The 13,282-nt window shown below is 43.4% G+C and overlaps 1 non-coding gene and 1 pseudogene across 1 annotated transcript; one reads left to right on the top strand and one right to left on the bottom strand.

The window, feature by feature from the left end:
• LOC117133968 overlaps window positions 1–6,479 on the top strand; it is a 10,789-nt pseudogene extending 4,310 nt beyond the window's left edge.
• Window positions 692–798, bottom strand: LOC117134569. Its single transcript, XR_004458753.1, has one exon. It is a non-coding gene; the product is annotated as a small nucleolar RNA R71 (small nucleolar RNA).
• Window positions 6,480–13,282: the final 6,803 nt, after the last annotated feature.

The following is a 13,282-nucleotide window of genomic DNA, read 5'->3' as shown; positions in this document are numbered from 1 at the left end:
GCCCGTTGCCAAATTCTGAGTAGATTTAAACATTGAGATTTAGTCAATTGCTTGAGACTAAGTCATTTTTATTTTCTTTTGTTACTGACTCTTCTTCACCTCCCTTTAATCTACAGGTGTATGAACTTGAGGAGCAGGGGTCCATCAAACCTAGTTCCAAGAGCAGCAGACATCAGCTTTAGAGAGAGAGTGTACTAGAAAGAAGAGAGAAGAAGAACATCAGGCTCAATTGCAGAGACTGAACACTGACATGGGAGACGTTCATCAAGAAGATGCAGGCGTCAATGGCGCTAACAACAATGGTCCACCTAACCAACAGCGAGCAGCTCGACCCATTGGCACTTACGACCGTCCAAACATTCATGGTCATAGATTGGGAATCCGAGCACCCGCTGTGGCAGCCAACAACTTTGAGATCAAGTCAGGACTCCTCAACGTGATCGAGAACAACAAGTATCATGGCTTGGCTCTAGAGGATCCATTTGATCACTTGGACAGGTTCGACAGCTACTGTGGGTTGTCAAAAACCAATGGTGTGTCCGAAGATGCCTTAAAGCTCAAGCTATTCCCTTTCTCTTTGGGGGATAAGGCACGTCAGTGGGAGAAGTCTCTACCCAGCGACTCCATTACCACTTGGGATGACTGCAAGAAAGCATTCTTGGAGAAGTTCTTCTCTACTTCAAGAACTGCTAAGCTGAGAAACGAGATCTCCAGCTTTCAACAGAAGGGCTTGGAAGGTTTCAGTGAAGCCTGGGAGAGATTCAAGGGCTACCAAGCTCAATGCCCACACCATGGTTTCTCTAAGGAGAGCTTGCTGAGCACATTCTACCGTGGTGCTCTCCCTAAGTACAGGGCCAGACTGGATACAGCTAGTAATGGGTTCTTCTTGGGGAGAACTGAGGAGGATGCAGAGGAGCTGGTTGACAACATGGTTAAGAGTGATGCAGTCTACAGTGGAGACCACGACAGAAGGCAGTAGAACTGAGGATAAGCAAACGAGGAAGGAGTTGAAGGCTCTACAGGATAAGATAGACATCCTCCTTGCTGATAAAGCTACCCAAGAGCAGCTGCACTTTGTGGCAACCCAAGCCAAGAGACACCAGTGTTGTCCATGAAGTTGAGGGTTTGGAAGGTCAGGAAGAGCTGTGTTTCATCAACAACAATGGTAGCTGGTACAAGAAAGAACCCAACTTTCAGTACAACAACTACCAACAGAAATCCTATTCCAACAACCAACAGAGTGGTTATCAGCCTCGGAACAATCAGCAAGGCAGCTATCAACCTCAGCAAAACCCTCCTCCTGGTTTCAACAACAAGGGCAACCATTCTTCCCAACAACAATCTAATCCCTCTACCTCCACTCCTCAAGTCAGCAGCACTGATGCTCTACTGAAACAAATCCTGGAGTCTCAAACAAGAAGTGAGAAGCATGTTGGCTATGAGTTGAAGAATCTTCACTCAAAGATTGATGGGAGCTACAATGAGCTCAACAACAAGTTCAGAGCTTTGGAGAACCAGTTTGCTGCCATGAACACTCAACAAAATCGCCAACAAGGTTCTCTACCTGGAAAATCTGAGCAAAACCCCAAGGAAACCATGAAAGCTATCACTCTCAGGAGTGGTAAGGAGTTACCTCAGAGAACTCTCACCAAGGATGCTGAGAAACAAAGTGAGGGGTTGCCATCACCATAGATGATGAAGTGGTGATTGTTGATGAGAAGATCAATGACGAGATCTTGGAAAAGATAGTGGAAGCAAAAGGAAAAGGAAAGGTTGGAGAAGAGAAGAAAACAGTTAAAGATGGTGAAGTTGTCACTCCTGCAAGTGAAAACTCTTTTGTTCCTCCTGCCTATGAACCCAAGCTTCCATTCCCAGGTCGATTCAAGAGGCAGCTGCTAGAGAAGTACAAAGCTTTGTTTGACAAGCAAATGAGTGAAGTCCAGGTCACAATGCCCATTATTGATGCTTTCATGCTGATCCCTCAGTACAGCAAGTTCCTCAAAGATGCTGTAGCTGCAAAGAAGAAAGAGATGGAGGGCATGGTGATTCTCACTCATGAGTGCAGTGCTATCATTCAGAGACTGGTCATTCCAAAGAAGCTAGAAGATCCAGGATGCTTCACATTACCTTGTGCTCTTGGCCTATGGTATTTGATAGATGTCTCTGCGATTTGGGAGCTAGTGTCAGCTTGATGCCCCTATCTGTTGCTAAGAAGCTGGGTTTCACTCAGTACAAGAAGTGTAGACTTTCTCTGGTATTGGCTGATCGTTCAGTGAAGTACCCTGTGGGTATCTTAGAGGACCTCCCAGTGATGGTTGGAAATTATGAGATCCCTACAGACTTTGTGGTGCTTGAAATGGGTGAAGAAGCTCAAGATCCTTTAATCCTTGGAAGACCTTTCTTAGCCACAGCAGGAGCTATTGTTAATGTTAAAGAAGGCAAGATTGATCTCCATCTGGGTAAAGGGCACGTTCTGCATTTCGACATCAAGGAAGTAATGAGGAGGCCAACAGTTCAAGGACAAGTGTTCTACATCGAAGAGATGGATGCCCTTGCTGATGAACTCCTTGAAGAGTTGTCACTAGAGGACCCTCTACAGCATGCTTTAACTGTAGAGAAGGAGGCTGAGGTGATTGAGAACCTGGAGAGTACTGCCTATGGGATGATGCTGGATTCACACCAGGCGTTTTTCAGTAAGGACCAGTACGAGGAGCTTCCACAGATGGTTCACCAACAAGTCTCAGTCACTCAACAAGAGGACAACCAGCAGGATGACTGGAGTGAACTTAAGGCACCTAAAGTGGAGCTTAAACCTCTTCCCCATGGTGTAAGGTATGCATGGTCCTAATGACTTGGTGTAATAGAATGAATGTAGTGTGAATACTTGAACATGATATTGAACACTGAAAATCTGAACTTTTGAAAACACTTAAAGATTTAGAAAGGCAATAGGTTACTCACTAGATGACATCAAGGGGATATCACCCTCTTTGTGCATGCATAGGATACATCTTGAGGATGAATCAATGACTTCTATCGAGCATCAAAGAAGGTTAAATCCTAACCTGAAGGATGTTGTAAAGAAAGAGATTCTTAAACTCCTAGATGCTGGTGTTATTTACCCTATCTCAGATTCTAAATGGGTATCACCTGTGCATGTTGTACCAAAGAAAGGTGGTATCACTGTGATCAAGAATGACAAGGATGAATTGATACCAACAAGAACCATCACAGGTCATAGAATGTGCATTGATTACCGAAAACTAAACTCTGCATCTAGAAAGGATCATTTTCCACTACCATTTATTGATCAGATGCTTGAGAGACTTGCAAATCACCCATTCTATTGTTTCCTTGATGGGTACTCAGGATTTTTCCAAATCCCCATACATCCCAATGATCAAGAGAAAACGACATTCACATGTCCCTATGGTACCTTTGCATATCGAAGGATGCCATTTGGACTATGTAATGCTCTAGCCACCTTTCAAAGGTGCATGATGTCAATTTTCTCTGATCTGATTGAGGATGTTGTGGAGGTATTCATGGATGATTTCTCTGTCTACGGATCTTCGTTTTCTGCTTGTTTGTCAAATTTGTGCAGGGTCCTACAGAGATGTGAAGACACCAACCTTGTGCTGAATTGGGAGAAGTGTCACTTCATGGTCAAGGAAGGGATTGTGCTAGGACACAAGATTTCAGAGAAGGGGATTGAGGTGGATAAAGCCAAAATCGATGTTATGGTTGGTCTGCCTCCACCAAAGACAGTGAAAGACATCCGGAGTTTTCTTGGTCATGCTGGATTCTACAGGAGGTTCATCAAGGATTTCTCCATGATCACTAGACCTTTGACCAGGCTGCTGTGCAAGGAAGCTACCTTCAGTTTTGATGTGGAATGTCTACAAGCTTTCAAGAAGCTGAAAGGTGAACTCGTTAGTGCCCCAATTGTCCAGCCACCTGATTGGGATCTCCCTTTTGAGATCATGTGTGACGCCAGTGACTATGCTGTGGGAGCTGTTCTGGGGCAGAAGAAAGATGGCAAAACCCATGTGATCTATTATGCCAGCCAAACCCTCAATGATGCCCAGATGAAGTATGCCACAACAGAGAAGGAGATGCTGGCAATTGTTTTTGCCTTTGAGAAGTTCAGGAGCTACTTGGTTGGGTCTAAAGTCATTGTCTACACAGATCATGCCGCCTTGAGACACCTTTTGGCCAAGAAGGAAAACCCAGGCTTTTGAGGTGGATCCTTTTGCTCCAAGAGTTTGATATGGAGATCAAGGACAAACCTGGAGTTGAGAATGGAGTAGCTGATCATTTGTCCAGGTTGAGGGTAGAGTCTGGTGTCCCTATTGACGAAGGACTTCCTGAAGGAGCAGATCATGGCTATCGAAGCAGTGATAGCAGTTTGTGAGACTGGTAGGAAGCTGGAAGAAGTCAAAGCAACAGAGGAGAAAGAACCTTGGTATGCTGATTTGGTGAACTACCTAGCCACAGGAAGAGAACCTTTGAATCTTGTAGGGTATGCCAAGAAGAAGTTCTACAAGGATGTGAAAAGATATTACTGGGACGAACCCTACCTCTACATTCTCTGCAAAGATCAGCTTTATAGGAGAGTGGTTGCAAATGAGGAGATTGATGGGATCCTTGCACAGTGTCATGGATCATCCTATGGAGGTCACTTTGCCACCTTCAAGACAGTTGCAAAAGTATTACAAGCTGGATTCTGGTGGCCACACATATGTTCAAGGATACACAAGACTTTGTTTCGAAGTGTGATTCTTGCCAAAGAAGAGGAAACATCACCAAGAGGAATGAGATGCCTCAAAATCCAATCCTTGAAGTTGAAGTGTTTGATGTCTGGGGTATTGACTTCATGGGACCATTTCCATCATCTTTTGGCAACAAATATATCCTTGTGGCTGTTGATTATGTCTCCAAATGGGTGGAAGCCATTGCAAGCCCCACCAATGATGCTAGAGTTGTAATCAAGATGTTCAAGAGCATCATCTTCCCAAGGTTTGGAGTTCCAAGAGTTGTAATCAGTGATGGAGGTTCCCACTTCATTAACAAACTGCTTGAGGGACTTCTCAAGAAGAACGGTGTGAAGCACAAGGTGGCAACTCCTTATCATCCCCAAACAAGTGGCCAAGTTGAGATTTCTAACAGGGAGATCAAATCTATCCTGGAGAAGATTGTGGGGATTACAAGGAAGGATTGGTCTAATAAGCTTGACGATGCACTTTGGGCTTATAGGACAGCGTACAAGACACCACTGGGTACCACACCTTTCAACCTAGTGTATGGGAAAGCTTGCCATTTGCCAGTGGAGCTTGAGTACAAGGCACTATGGGCAATAAAGTTGCTGAACTTTGACATCAAGAGTGCCAAGGAGAAAAGGCTCTTTCAGCTACATGAGCTTGATGAGATAAGATTGGATGCTTTCGAGAACTCAAGAATCTACAAGGAGAAGACTAAGGCTTTCCATGACAAGAACATCCTGAAGAGAGAGTTTAAAGAAGGAGACCAAGTTCTTCTCTACAACTCTAGGCTGAAGTTGTTTCCAGGAAAGCTTAAGTCAAGGTGGTCCGGTCCTTTCAAGGTCAAGGAGGTTAGACCATATGGAGCAATAGTTTTGTGGAGCACTGATGGAAGAGACTTCACAGTCAATGGACAAAGGGTTAAGCTCTACATGGCTACTGCACCAGAGGAAGATGGGGTTTCAACTCCACTGTCTGATCCTACCCCGTCCTAATCTAAAAGGAGGCAAAGTCAAGCTCGGGACTTAAAACAAGCTCACTTGGGAGGAAGTCCCATGCGTATCCTTGTACATATTGCATTGGTATTTCCATTTTTCATCTTATTGCATAAAAAAAAAAAAAAAAAAAAAAAGAGAGAAGTTGTGTGCAGGTGCTTGATCGGTTCATTTTGAGCAGGAGTCGTGCGTGGGAGCGAGGTCTCACAGCGACACCTCAAGGTCGCTCCAGCTGGGAGCGAGGTTTCGAGAGCGACACTCCATGGTCGCTCGCGTTTTCGTCGTCGGATCAAGAAAAATCGCCTCAGAGCGAGGTCTCGGAGCGAGGCCGAAGGGTCGCTCCAGCTGGGAGCGACATTATGGGAGCGACACCTCGGAGTCGCTCGCGTTTTCGACGAAACAGAGCTCAAAAACTGACCCGGAGCGACGTCCTAGAGCGACACCTTGAAGTCGCTCCAGCCCAGAGCGAGGTTTCTAGAGCGACACTTCAAGGTCGCTCGCGGTTTTGTCGAAACACGACGCGAGGAAACGACTCGGGAGCGACCTCTCCCAGCGACACCCTCACGTCGCTCCCGAACCGGTCCAGGTAAGTTTCCTAACTCTAAACCCCGGTTTAATTCAAGTAAACCGACCCTAACCACCCTAGACCGAACCGGACGACCCTAACCCTACCCCCAACCCCCGCGACTCTATCTCTGTCACTCTCCCCTCCTCTCACAAACTCACAAACTCTCTCAAACTCACCCACACCAAAAATCCCAAAACCTTCTCAATTCTCACCCAAATCAACTAGTTCTTGTTTCTAAACCAAGCTTTCGCCCATGTAGCCTATTCCTCACCACCCATTCACCATTTCCTTTCATCCAGAGCAAGGTATTGAGTTTTTAAATTCAAATTCGTAGGTCCATGAATCCTAGAATTTGAAAGTCGAAATTTGGTCACTTTCTTGCTAGATTGTGGTGAAATAGACTAGGGAAAGTTTATCTATCAAGTTGGGTTGTTGAATTAATGGTGAAATTGAGTTTAATTTGCACTTTGGCAAAATTAGGGTTCATGGAATTAGGGATTTTCGAATTTGACCTTAATTGGGTGAGTTTGTGGGTGAACTAGATGTGTTAAGGTGTTACAAGAGTGAGAATTGTTGCATTGTGTTGAACTTGAGTTTAAATTGATAATTCATTTGTTAAGTTCACTTTTGCAATTTTCTCTTGCAAAATCCTGTTTTTCTTTACTTCCAACTACTTATCCCTTTTCAAGTTTTTACTTCTTCAGGTGAAAATGGTTAAGAAGACAAAGGGAAAGTTGGAAGCTGAGAAGCAAGAAGCTGAAAGAACAGAGTTTGCATTAAGAGGAAAAGCTTTATCCTGCGAGCCAACTGGGTCAGGGACGCAGAGAACCGTTCGACAGCAGACTTTGGCTGCAAGGAAATCGCAAGAACAAGAGAAGAGGGCTGGGAAAAGTGTAGCAGTTCCCACTCATGAGGAGAGTGAAACTGAGAGTGCTGATGAGCAGGCACCTACGAAGAAAGCCAAGATGTCCAAAGGAAAAGGGGTTGCTGTTGATCGAGACAGGGCAAAAACTCCATCTGTGGAGGAGCTGTATGATCACTTGAAGAATGGGGTCACTTGGGCTCCAACCAGGTTCGCCGACCTCGATTTGCTGAAGGAGTTGGGCCTAGAATCCGATATTGAGGCGATGCTGGGACATTTGAAGATGCCAAAACTCCTCACCATGGCTTATCCTTTCTACAAGGATGTCACTTGTCAGTTCCTATCCTCTCTTGTGGTCACTTACCACGACACGGCGCATGTGAGGCAAGGATGGGGAAAAATCACGTTCAAGGTCAATGGAAGGGAATACAACATGAACTTCAAGGACATTGGGAGGGTCATGGGGTTCCAAGACCTAGAAGACCACTCACTTCCCAAGTGTGAGAACCTCCCCACAGAGCTTTGGAAGTTGATCACTGGAAACAGGCACTCTACCGGGGCTGACAAGAACTCACACATCCGACACCCGTCTGTACGCTACCTCCACAGATTGCTAGTCCATGCTTTCTACCCACGGAAGCAAGCTGGTAATGTTACTGAGGAAGACATGCGACTGCTCTGTCCGGCTATCCGTCCTTACGCTCAACCTGGAGTGTTACCCCTTCCCAGCACTGATATCTATGCTACCTTTGGGATGGTCAGTTTCTTTGTGGGCCGTCTCGAACACTACAGAGACTGGGCGTGGTACACCACTGATTCGCGCCCAAAGATGGGGATAGGCGGAATGATCACACCACTGCTCCAATTTCTGAATGTTCCCTTGGGAAAGGACGCAGCGGGGCCTAGGTTCATTGATGGCACCTACTTGAGGATTGCCACCTATTTCAGTGGGATGTATGGGAAGGACTACGTCTACCACTACTACTTGCAGGGCAAGCCAGTCGAGGTGGTTCTTCCAAACCGGAACCTGACGAGTTTAGAGATACCAGGAGCTGTCAGCTTCAACATTCCCCAGGAGTACTTTCTCGGAGAACACGGGCCTCTCGATCCAATTCAAGCAGCTTCATCAAGGAGAAGGAGTGTCCCTACGCAACCTGACCCGCCTGTTGCAGACACGTCTGAGCATATCTATGGACCTCCGCGCTACTACTTCAAGCCCCATGACGGAGTCCTTCCCCCTGGAGCTCTCCGTGATGCTCATGACCACATTGGTCGTCTCCAGAGGTGGAACAAAGCTCAGGACAGAACGATAGAAAAGCTGAAGGATAAGTGCAAGGCGCTCAGCAAGACTGTGAAGAAGCAGGCAAAGACTTCAGCCAAGTTCATGAAGAAAGTAGCTGATGTCTTAACTAGGGGAGGAATAGCTGGATGTAGCTCAGCCGATTTCGCTTTCGCGAACACCTCAAACCCCCAGCCCCCACCCCCGCCTGATGCTCTTGGCTTCCCCCTCACTGCTGCGCAGCTTCAGCGTAAGTGGAGGAACCCACCCACTCAACCTTCCACTTCCGGCAACAAATCCCCATCCCTCGCTTCTTCTGACAGTGAGCACGAGATTGACGAGGTTGAGAGCCAGCCATGGTATGGAGGCTCCGGTTCAGCATCCGGTGGTTACTACACCACCTTCCCTCCTGACGACGACGATGCTGGGGCATCTGCCCCCACCTATTATCCATAGGAGGTACTTCTTTCTCTTCCTTGTATATACCATCTCATTTTTTGCATATTAGTTTTCTTCTCGGTATCTCCTTCTTTCTTTGACAACACAGAGACTGTGTAACTCAAGTTTGGGGGAGGTACCAAGCATTTGATCATGTTTGCTTTGATTGTGTTTCATTTGAGTCATGCATTGCACACCTATTTGCATATATAAAAAAAAAAAGGATTTTTCATTTAGTTTACATCATTTGCACCATTAGGAGAGTCTAGAGCATATAGGGTGCATTCACTTGCATTGGGAGCAATGATTTTAAATGCCTTGTAAAGAACACTACGTTGCACCGTTGAGTAGCCATGCACCTCTCGAAAAGACTTGTATGTTTCGAGCCTTGAAAACTCTTCTTGAAACTTGTTGATTGCTGAAACTCAGTCTTTGAAGCCAACTACAACCTTATTAGAAATGAATGAACTTAATGCTTCTTGCTTAGGGTCCCTTGTGTACTGAGTCATGGCTATACACACTGGAGTTGTCACATCTTTTACGCCAATCTTTTTGACAAACTCTAGTGGTAGACCACTCCCAAAACCTTTCCTTCCTTTTAAGCTTTCATTGTTTGATGAGTGAGGCCTTCTTCGGAAAGTCTTACATGCGCATAATGTTGAGAGTATCGGGAACGACAATGCTTGATCTTCATTTTTGCTAGATTGGACACTCTTTTGTCTAGCTATAGGTGGGAGGGTGAATGTTGTGATCATGATTTGGGAGAAATGAAAAATAAAAAGGATAGACTCTTTGTGCTTAAGTGAATTGATTTTCTGGGATAAGTAGAGAACCTCTAGCTCTAGTTTCGAAAAGTCTTGGCCCCCAACCTAAAAAAAAAAAAAAAAAAAAAAAGAAATCGAAAAAAAAAAAAAAAAAAGAAAAGGGGGCTAGCAAAGTTGTTAGGAGCTAAGAAATGTTTTGAGGTTGTAGAAAAATCCCTTGTAGATTTCAAAAAGAAAGAGTTAAAGTTCTTAGGATCTATTGGTGAGAGATGTGAGTTGGGTTTGACATTTGGGAATGATTGTGTAATTGTATGTTTGGGAAAAGGGTAGAATAATGGAGATTGAGCATTGTATGCATGAGTTGGTCCCTTTCTTAGATATATTATGTGCAATGTCAAGGCTACTTGTTTTGAGAGTAAACCACCTTAAAGATCATATGTTTTGAACCTCTTGAATCACTTGAATAAAAGCCTTCCCTTTCCCAACCAAATGACTTGGACCAACGGACCATTTGCAAGAATTCACCTGATGTTTTGTGCTTAATGAATGTGAGAGTTGGTTGATTTGAATGTGTGGATGCTTGATGATGAGTGTAGGGACAAAAGGATTTGAGATAGGCCTAGAGAAGCTAGAGTGTAATAAGAGAGTGTGCTAATTATGTTTGCTAGTTGTGTTTCTTTTGGCTATGAGCTCCCACCTTCAAACCTCTCTCCTTATGAGTTCTAGAAAGTTCACTTGAGGACAAGTAAAAGAACAAGTTTGGGGGAGTTGATATCTTGCATATTTACATTGTCTTATCCATTTATTCATGTGCATTTTCATCATATAGATTAGGATTTAGCCATGTCTAGGTTGCATTTTGCATACATATGTCTCTATCAGGTATTTGAGTACCACATGGAGTTTCTGGAGACATTTGGGTGCATTTGGAGCTCAAAGGAGGTGATTAGAGTGGTCTTTGGACGAGCACTGCCTGGAGCGACTTCTCGGAGCGACGGCATAAGGTCGCTGTGCACCACATCCCGGAGCGACTCATCCAGAGCGACTGCACAAAGTCGCTCGCGTTTTCACATCCGGAGACACACATTTTGACCTCGGAGCGACCTTCCAGAGCGACGTGCTGAAGTCGCTCCCGAAGCTTGGAGCGACCTTACCAGAGCGACAGGGAGAAGTCGCTCGCCATTTTGGTTCTCGGAAACACGAAATCGCTCTCGGAGCGACCTCTCGCAGCGACCCAGCGAGGTCGCTCCCGAAGCCCAGAGCGACGTGCTGGAGCGACTTGCCGAGGTCGCTGCGCGTCGCCATATCTGCTCGAATTCATGTTTTCTCAAGGGCCTTTTTGTCATTTTATTATGCACGTTTTTTATTCTGAAAACCTATGTTTTAATACTCTGTAAGCCACCAAGAGGGGATTATCTTTGTTCTTAGAAAAACCACCAAAAACCTTTGGAAAGTCATCTCTTTGAATCAATTGATCAGTTTATTATTGAGAATTCTGTGTTCTTATCTATTTTTCCTGTGTTTCTCTACATGATTAATCTGAAATCCAACATGGGTTTAAGAGGAATCATGGAGATTAGTGAGTAATCCCTTTTGAATTCATGGGTTAGGGAGATTGAGGGTGATTAGGTTAGAACTAGGATGTTTTAGTGTAGATCATTCATATTTCCTTGCTAGTTGAGTGAGCATAATGCATCTTCTGAGTTGGCCACTCAGTAGTTGAATCTTAGGCATTTCCCCCCGAAAGGTGTTCGAGGAAATGCCCGAGACAACTCTTCTTAGCTTTTAGCATACTTTGCCAAAGACATTTGTTGTTAGAGGTGCTAAGATAGCCATTGGACTTGCTGGTTATGATTGCTTTCATATTATTCAACCAAAGACATTTGATGTTTGAATTGTGTTAAGTAAATGAACATTCATCTAGACATAGAGTTTGTTTAGGATTGTGTCCAAGCTTAAGGTTAATAGATTGATTGATCGTTTGCCATCTTTAGTTCGAAACTTGATCACCCGAGGTCTAATCCCTATATCCATGAGTTCTCTTTTCCAATAGTTAAGAAAGTATCATTTAGTTATTTCTTTTAATTAGTCATAGTTTAAAAACCCATCTAAATCATTGATTGCACTTAGATTAAGTGATTACTTGCATTCTCGGTGCTTTGATATCTCTCAGAACTGGTTCGACAATCATTTATACTACAGCATTTGTCTTAGGAGCCTTGAAAACTCCTAACATCAGCGAACCAGTTCCCTGCATTGAGATTGCTCCGCTTTGCAGAAGAAGAGGCTGTCATCGGCGAAGAGTAAATGAGAGATGGCGGGGCTCCCTCTAGCAATCTTGATTCCCGTAATAGTTTGATCTCTCTCCGCTTGTTTTATATGCGAGATCAGAACTTCCGTGCATAAAATAAACAGAAACGGAGACAGCGGATCGCCCTGTCGGAGACCCCGTGACGGCACGATATTCCCTTTGGCCTCTCCGTTTATCAAGACTTGGTCCGAGACGGAGAGGTGGCATACCAGTTAAACTCTAAATATAATCGATTTCACAATTCAGTTTTGTTAGTAAATTTGTAAAAGAAAGTTATCAGATTCTATATTTAATAAGATTCCATTGAAATCTAAAAGCATCTCCAGTTCATCTATATATTTGTTCTATAATAGCATTTAGAAACAACAAGAAACTGAAAATGCAAATGGTCTTAGCTTTCTTCTTGACGTTTAAATAATTTTGCAGATGGCTTGGACATGTGAATGTGATACAGAAAGAAAAAAGATGTTTCAGATATGATCAGATGTATCAAGTAATCAATCTATTATTAATAAAGTCATTAATCAATGGTTCAAGCAGAACTAGAAGCTTTATGCTTACACGTACAAAAAAGATTTAGAAAACCGTATTCAGTGTCTTGATTTATTCTTTCTTTATTCATTAATGTCTCTGTTGCAAATCTTAAATTGAATCTTAAGAAAGCTAAGAGAATTAAAAAGTATTCGAAAGTGAAATCAGTTTGTCTTAAGTATTTGTACAGTTGTACTATTACTTGACATTTCTGCGAATCTTTGTTTGAGAGAGTGAGTTATAATGCTAGGGAGCAAGTAATAGTCATCAGTAGAATCAGAATAGTCTTATATTTGAAAAAGGAGTTATATAGCAAGTTTCTATTGTTTTTGAAAGAGATTATGGATTTGTTTGATGACAGGTTTCAGTTTCTGGTATTATTGTCCAAAGTATATAAATTATCTACAGAAAGGAAATATTCTGATCTCTTATGTGAAAATGCAAAACCAAATAAGAAGACAGGACTGTAAAAGAAACACTCTAACAAACAGCCAAACCTGTCCATGATATTTGGTAATGGGTAACATTGATAAACTCTTGTTACCAACTAACTTGTACTTTCCCTCATCCGAAGATGAACAAAGATAAGGTTGGTAAATAACTTTTTACACAACACAACACACAACACCTAATCCATTCCCTAGTTATAGGAGGAGAATAGTACACCTTGGATTTCTAGTTTATAGAAGTCACTACATTATCTATTAAAAAGACCGCAAAAGTAAATCAATTTCTAGTTTTTAGTATTTAAATTTTATTCAATTTGTTTACTGA

This window comes from Brassica rapa, chromosome A05 (genome assembly GCF_000309985.2).
Source record: "Brassica rapa cultivar Chiifu-401-42 chromosome A05, CAAS_Brap_v3.01, whole genome shotgun sequence".
NCBI classification, from domain to species: Eukaryota; Viridiplantae; Streptophyta; class Magnoliopsida; order Brassicales; family Brassicaceae; genus Brassica; species Brassica rapa.
Note: the sequence above shows the minus strand (reverse complement) of the source record. Positions and strands in the feature narration are given on the sequence as shown.